The sequence below is a fragment of the Salmo salar genome, chromosome 02 (genome assembly GCF_965601325.2).
Source record: "Salmo salar chromosome 02, fSalSal1, whole genome shotgun sequence".
Classification (NCBI taxonomy): Eukaryota; Metazoa; Chordata; class Actinopteri; order Salmoniformes; family Salmonidae; genus Salmo; species Salmo salar.
In genome coordinates, this window is record NC_138292.1 from 75,053,618 (window position 1) to 75,063,620 (window position 10,003).

Here is a 10,003-nt window from a genome sequence, read left to right on the forward strand (position 1 = left end):
TCAGACATTACTATTAATATGTTGTGATATGATGAATCTCTCATCTCAGACATTACTACTAATATGTTGTGATATGATGAATCTCTCATCTCAGACATTACTACTAATATGTTGTGATATGATGAATCTCTCATCTCAGACATTACAACTAATATGTTGTGATATGATGAATCTCTCATCTCAGACATTACAACTAATATGTTGTGATATGATGAATCTCTCATCTCAGACATTACAGCTAATATGTTGTGATATGATGAATCTCTCATCTCAGACATTACTACTAATATGTTGTGATATGATGAATCTCTCATCTCAGACATTACTACTAATATGTTGTGATATGATGAATCTCTCATCTCAGACATTACTACTAATATGTTGTGATATGATGAATCTCTCATCTCAGACATTACAACTAATATGTTGTGATATGATGAATCTCATCTCAGACATTACAACTAATATGTTGTGATATGATGAATCTCTCATCTCAGACATTACAACTAATATGTTGTGATATGATGAATCTCTCATCTCAGACATTACTACTAATATGTTGTGATATGATGAATCTCTCATCTCAGACATTACTACTAATATGTTGTGATATGATGAATCTCTCATCTCAGACATTACTACTAATATGTTGTGATATGATGAATCTCTCATCTCAGACATTACAACTAATATGTTGTGATATGATGAATCTCTCATCTCAGACATTACAACTAATATGTTGTGATATGATGAATCTCTCATCTCAGACATTACTACTAATATGTTGTGATATGATGAATCTCTCATCTCAGACATTACTATTAATATGTTGTGATATGATGAATCTCTCATCTCAGACATTACTACTAATATGTTGTGATATGATGAATCTCTCATCTCAGACATTACAAGTAATATTTTGTGATATGATGAATCTCTCATCTCAGACATTACTACTAATATGTTGTGATATGATGAATCTCTCATCTCAGACATTACAACTAATATGTTGTGATATGATGAATCTCATCTCAGACATTACAACTAATATGTTGTGATATGATGAATCTCTCATCTCAGACATTACTACTAATATGTTGTGATATGATGAATCTCTCATCTCAGACATTACTATTAATATGTTGTGATATGATGAATCTCTCATCTCAGACATTACTACTAATATGTTGTGATATGATGAATCTCTCATCTCAGACATTACTACTAATATGTTGTGATATGATGAATCTCTCATCTCAGACATTACTAACTAATATGTTGTGATATGATGAATCTCTCATCTCAGACATTACTACTAATATGTTGTGATATGATGAATCTCTCATCTCAGACATTACTACTAATATGTTGTGATATGATGAATCTCTCATCTCAGACATTACTATTAATATGTTGTGATATGATGAATCTCTCATCTCAGACATTACTATTAATATGTTGTGATATGATGAATCTCTCATCTCAGACATTACAACTAATATGTTGTGATATGATGAATCTCTCATCTCAGACATTACAACTAATATGTTGTGATATGATGAATCTCTCATCTCAGACATTACAGCTAATATGTTGTGATATGATGAATCTCTCATCTCAGACATTACTACTAATATGTTGTGATATGATGAATCTCTCATCTCAGACATTACTACTAATATGTTGTGATATGATGAATCTCTCATCTCAGACATTACTACTAATATGTTGTGATATGATGAATCTCTCATCTCAGACATTACTACTAATATGTTGTGATATGATGAATCTCTCATCTCAGACATTACAACTAATATGTTGTGATATGATGAATCTCTCATTTCAGACATTACAACTAATATGTTGTGATATGATGAATCTCTCATCTCAGACATTACTACTAATATGTTGTGATATGATGAATCTCTCATCTCAGACATTACTACTAATATGTTGTGATATGATGAATCTCATCTCAGACATTACAACTAATATGTTGTGATATGATGAATCTCTCATCTCAGACATTACTACTAATATGTTGTGATATGATGAATCTCTCATGTCAGACATTACTATTAATATGTTGTGATATGATGAATCTCTCATCTCAGACATTACTACTAATATGTTGTGATATGATGAATCTCTCATCTCAGACATTACAACTAATATGTTGTGATATGATGAATCTCATCTCAGACATTACAACTAATATGTTGTGATATGATGAATCTCTCATCTCAGACATTACTACTAATATGTTGTGATATGATGAATCTCTCATCTCAGACATTACTACTAATATGTTGTGATATGATGAATCTCTCATCTCAGACATTACAACTAATATGTTGTGATATGATGAATCTCTCATCTCAGACATTACTACTAATATGTTGTGATATGATGAATCTCTCATCTCAGACATTACTATTAATATGTTGTGATATGATGAATCTCTCATCTCAGACATTACTACTAATATGTTGTGATATGATGAATCTCTCATCTCAGACATTACAACTAATATGTTGTGATATGATGAATCTCTCATCTCAGACATTACAACTAATATGTTGTGATATGATGAATCTCTCATCTCAGACATTACTACTAATATGTTGTGATATGATGAATCTCTCATCTCAGACATTACAGCTAATATGTTGTGATATGATGAATCTCTCATCTCAGACATTACTACTAATATGTTGTGATATGATGAATCTCTCATCTCAGACATTACTACTAATATGTTGTGATATGATGAATCTCTCATCTCAGACATTACTACTAATATGTTGTGATATGATGAATCTCTCATCTCAGACATTACAACTAATATGTTGTGATATGATGAATCTCTCATCTCAGACATTACAACTAATATGTTGTGATATGATGAATCTCTCATCTCAGACATTACTACTAATATGTTGTGATATGATGAATCTCTCATCTCAGACATTACTATTAATATGTTGTGATATGATGAATCTCTCATCTCAGACATTACTACTAATATGTTGTGATATGATGAATCTCTCATCTCAGACATTACTACTAATATGTTGTGATATGATGAATCTCTCATCTCAGACATTACTACTAATATGTTGTGATATGATGAATCTCTCATCTCAGACATTACTACTAATATGTTGTGATATGATGAATCTCTCATCTCAGACATTACTATTAATATGTTGTGATATGATGAATCTCTCATCTCAGACATTACTACTAATATGTTGTGATATGATGAATCTCTCATCTCAGACATTACAACTAATATGTTGTGATATGATGAATCTCTCATCTCAGACATTACAACTAATATGTTGTGATATGATGAATCTCTCATCTCAGACATTACTACTAATATGTTGTGATATGATGCATCTCTCATCTTAGACATTACTACTAATATGTTGTGATATGATGAATCTCTCATCTCAGACATTACTACTAATATGTTGTGATATGATGAATCTCTCATCTCAGACATTACTACTAATATGTTGTGATATGATAAATCTCATCTCAGACATTACAACTAATATGTTGTGATATGATGAATCTCTCATCTCAGACATTACTACTAATATGTTGTGATATGATGAATCTCTCATCTCAGACATTACTATTAATATGTTGTGATATGATGAATCTCTCATCTCAGACATTACTACTAATATGTTGTGATATGATGAATCTCTCATCTCAGACATTACTACTAATATGTTGTGATATGATGAATCTCTCATGTCAGACATTACTATTAATATGTTGTGATATGATGAATCTCTCATCTCAGACATTACTACTAATATGTTGTGATATGATGAATCTCTCATCTCAGACATTACAACTAATATGTTTCTCATCTCAGACATTACAACTAATATGTTGTGATATGATGAATCTCTCATCTCAGACATTACAACTAATATGTTGTGATATGATGAATCTCTCATCTCAGACATTACTACTAATATGTTGTGATATGATGAATCTCTCATCTCAGACATTACTATTAATATGTTGTGATATGATGAATCTCTCATCTCAGACATTACTACTAATATGTTGTGATATGATGAATCTCTCATCTCAGACATTACTACTAATATGTTGTGATATGATGAATCTCATCTCAGACATTACAACTAATATGTTGTGATATGATGAATCTCTCATCTCAGACATTACTACTAATATGTTGTGATATGATGCATCTCTCATCTTAGACATTACTACTAATATGTTGTGATATGATGAATCTCTCATCTCAGACATTACTACTAATATGTTGTGATATGATGAATCTCTCATCTCAGACATTACTACTAATATGTTGTGATATGATAAATCTCATCTCAGACATTACAACTAATATGTTGTGATATGATGAATCTCTCATCTCAGACATTACTACTAATATGTTGTGATATGATGAATCTCTCATCTCAGACATTACTATTAATATGTTGTGATATGATGAATCTCTCATCTCAGACATTACTACTAATATGTTGTGATATGATGAATCTCTCATCTCAGACATTACTACTAATATGTTGTGATATGATGAATCTCTCATGTCAGACATTACTATTAATATGTTGTGATATGATGAATCTCTCATCTCAGACATTACTACTAATATGTTGTGATATGATGAATCTCTCATCTCAGACATTACAACTAATATGTTGTGATATGATGAATCTCATCTCAGACATTACAACTAATATGTTGTGATATGATGAATCTCTCATCTCAGACATTACAACTAATATGTTGTGATATGATGAATCTCTCATCTCAGACATTACTACTAATATGTTGTGATATGATGAATCTCTCATCTCAGACATTACTACTAATATGTTGTGATATGATGAATCTCTCATCTCAGACATTACTACTAATATGTTGTGATATGATGAATCTCTCATCTCAGACATTACTACTAATATGTTGTGATATGATGAATCTCTCATCTCAGACATTACAACTAATATGTTGTGATATGATGAATCTCTCATCTCAGACATTACAACTAATATGTTGTGATATGATGAATCTCTCATCTCAGACATTACTACTAATATGTTGTGATATGATGAATCTCTCATCTCAGACATTACAACTAATATGTTGTGATATGATGAATCTCATCTCAGACATTACAACTAATATGTTGTGATATGATGAATCTCTCATCTCAGACATTACTACTAATATGTTGTGATATGATGCATCTCTCATCTTAGACATTACTACTAATATGTTGTGATATGATGAATCTCTCATCTCAGACATTACTACTAATATGTTGTGATATGATGAATCTCTCATCTCAGACATTACTACTAATATGTTGTGATATGATAAATCTCATCTCAGACATTACAACTAATATGTTGTGATATGATGAATCTCTCATCTCAGACATTACTACTAATATGTTGTGATATGATGAATCTCTCATCTCAGACATTACTATTAATATGTTGTGATATGATGAATCTCTCATCTCAGACATTACTACTAATATGTTGTGATATGATGAATCTCTCATCTCAGACATTACTACTAATATGTTGTGATATGATGAATCTCTCATGTCAGACATTACTATTAATATGTTGTGATATGATGAATCTCTCATCTCAGACATTACTACTAATATGTTGTGATATGATGAATCTCTCATCTCAGACATTACAACTAATATGTTGTGATATGATGAATCTCATCTCAGACATTACAACTAATATGTTGTGATATGATGAATCTCTCATCTCAGACATTACAACTAATATGTTGTGATATGATGAATCTCTCATCTCAGACATTACTACTAATATGTTGTGATATGATGAATCTCTCATCTCAGACATTACTATTAATATGTTGTGATATGATGAATCTCTCATCTCAGACATTACTACTAATATGTTGTGATATGATGAATCTCTCATCTCAGACATTACTACTAATATGTTGTGATATGATGAATCTCATCTCAGACATTACAACTAATATGTTGTGATATGATGAATCTCTCATCTCAGACATTACTACTAATATGTTGTGATATGATGCATCTCTCATCTTAGACATTACTACTAATATGTTGTGATATGATGAATCTCTCATCTCAGACATTACTACTAATATGTTGTGATATGATGAATCTCTCATCTCAGACATTACTACTAATATGTTGTGATATGATAAATCTCATCTCAGACATTACAACTAATATGTTGTGATATGATGAATCTCTCATCTCAGACATTACTACTAATATGTTGTGATATGATGAATCTCTCATCTCAGACATTACTATTAATATGTTGTGATATGATGAATCTCTCATCTCAGACATTACTACTAATATGTTGTGATATGATGAATCTCTCATCTCAGACATTACTACTAATATGTTGTGATATGATGAATCTCTCATGTCAGACATTACTATTAATATGTTGTGATATGATGAATCTCTCATCTCAGACATTACTACTAATATGTTGTGATATGATGAATCTCTCATCTCAGACATTACAACTAATATGTTGTGATATGATGAATCTCATCTCAGACATTACAACTAATATGTTGTGATATGATGAATCTCTCATCTCAGACATTACAACTAATATGTTGTGATATGATGAATCTCTCATCTCAGACATTACTACTAATATGTTGTGATATGATGAATCTCTCATCTCAGACATTACTACTAATATGTTGTGATATGATGAATCTCTCATCTCAGACATTACTACTAATATGTTGTGATATGATGAATCTCTCATCTCAGACATTACAACTAATATGTTGTGATATGATGAATCTCTCATCTCAGACATTACAACTAATATGTTGTGATATGATGAATCTCTCATCTCAGACATTACTATTAATATGTTGTGATATGATGAATCTCTCATCTCAGACATTACTATTAATATGTTGTGATATGATGAATCTCTCATCTCAGACATTACAACTAATATGTTGTGATATGATGAATCTCTCATCTCAGACATTACAAGTAATATTTTGTGATATGATGAATCTCTCATCTCAGACATTACTACTAATATGTTGTGATATGATGAATCTCTCATCTCAGACATTACAACTAATATGTTGTGATATGATGAATCTCATCTCAGACATTACAACTAATATGTTGTGATATGATGAATCTCTCATCTCAGACATTACTACTAATATGTTGTGATATGATGAATCTCTCATCTCAGACATTACTATTAATATGTTGTGATATGATGAATCTCTCATCTCAGACATTACTACTAATATGTTGTGATATGATGAATCTCTCATCTCAGACATTACTACTAATATGTTGTGATATGATGAATCTCTCATCTCAGACATTACTACTAATATGTTGTGATATGATGAATCTCTCATCTCAGACATTACTACTAATATGTTGTGATATGATGAATCTCTCATCTCAGACATTACTATTAATATGTTGTGATATGATGAATCTCTCATCTCAGACATTACTACTAATATGTTGTGATATGATGAATCTCTCATCTCAGACATTACAACTAATATGTTGTGATATGATGAATCTCTCATCTCAGACATTACAACTAATATGTTGTGATATGATGAATCTCTCATCTCAGACATTACTACTAATATGTTGTGATATGATGAATCTCTCATCTCAGACATTACAACTAATATGTTGTGATATGATGAATCTCATCTCAGACATTACAACTAATATGTTGTGATATGATGAATCTCTCATCTCAGACATTACAACTAATATGTTGTGATATGATGAATCTCTCATCTCAGACATTACTACTAATATGTTGTGATATGATGAATCTCTCATCTCAGACATTACTACTAATATGTTGTGATATGATGAATCTCTCATCTCAGACATTACAACTAATATGTTGTGATATGATGAATCTCTCATCTCAGACATTACAACTAATATGTTGTGATATGATGAATCTCTCATCTCAGACATTACTATTAATATGTTGTGATATGATGAATCTCTCATCTCAGACATTACTATTAATATGTTGTGATATGATGAATCTCTCATCTCAGACATTACAACTAATATGTTGTGATATGATGAATCTCTCATCTCAGACATTACAACTAATATGTTGTGATATGATGAATCTCTCATCTCAGACATTACTACTAATATGTTGTGATATGATGAATCTCTCATCTCAGACATTACAGCTAATATGTTGTGATATGATGAATCTCTCATCTCAGACATTACTGCTAATATGTTGTGATATGATGAATCTCTCATCTCAGACATTACTACTAATATGTTGTGATATGATGAATCTCTCATCTCAGACATTACTACTAATATGTTGTGATATGATGAATCTCTCATCTCAGACATTACAACTAATATGTTGTGATATGATGAATCTCATCTCAGACATTACAACTAATATGTTGTGATATGATGAATCTCTCATCTCAGACATTACTACTAATATGTTGTGATATGATGAATCTCTCATCTCAGACATTACTATTAATATGTTGTGATATGATGAATCTCTCATCTCAGACATTACTACTAATATGTTGTGATATGATGAATCTCTCATCTCAGACATTACTACTAATATGTTGTGATATGATGAATCTCTCATCTCAGACATTACTACTAATATGTTGTGATATGATGAATCTCTCATCTCAGACATTACTACTAATATGTTGTGATATGATGAATCTCTCATCTCAGACATTACTATTAATATGTTGTGATATGATGAATCTCTCATCTCAGACATTACTACTAATATGTTGTGATATGATGAATCTCTCATCTCAGACATTACAACTAATATGTTGTGATATGATGAATCTCTCATCTCAGACATTACAACTAATATGTTGTGATATGATGAATCTCTCATCTCAGACATTACAACTAATATGTTGTGATATGATGAATCTCTCATCTCAGACATTACTACTAATATGTTGTGATATGATGAATCTCTCATCTCAGACATTACTACTAATATGTTGTGATATGATGAATCTCTCATCTCAGACATTACAACTAATATGTTGTGATATGATGAATCTCTCATCTCAGACATTACAACTAATATGTTGTGATATGATGAATCTCTCATCTCAGACATTACTACTAACATGTTGTGATATGATGCATCTCTCATCTTAGACATTACTACTAATATGTTGTGATATGATGAATCTCTCATCTCAGACATTACTACTAATATGTTGTGATATGATGAATCTCTCATCTCAGACATTACTACTAATATGTTGTGATATGATGAATCTCTCATCTCAGACATTACTACTAATATGTTGTGAAATGAAATGCTGTAATGCTGGATGAAAAACAATTGTACATGTTCAAGCATTGGACAAATGTCACCACTTCTCTCTCTCTCTCTCTCAATCTCTCTCTTTTTCCACTCAATCTCTCTCTATCTCTCTGATACCCCCCCTCTCTCTGTCTGTCTGTTTCTCTGTTTCTCGCTCTCTTTTTTCACTCTCTCTCTCTCTAGATTCTCTCTCTCTAGATTCTCTAGGAATACTCTCTTGCAGGACAGAGTGCTGTTAAGTTGTATGTATACTGATTTCAGTGGTGCCTAAAATATAATGGTGCTCTGTCATGTGAAAGTGATGCAACACTTGAGGTTTTGTGGTGCTGCTGACACCATGGCCTCTGTTGCTATGGTTACTCTGATCACTATCTTACTCAGTCTTGCTTTATATTTGTCATCCCATAGCTAGCAAGATAGTTAAGTCTCTTCCTTTATCACACCTTTTTTATCACTCTGTCTGTCTGTCTCTGTCTGTCTGTCTGTCTGTCTGTCTGTCTGTCTGTCTGTCTGTCTGTCTGTCTGTCTGTCTGTCTGTCTGTCTGTCTGTCTGTCTGTCT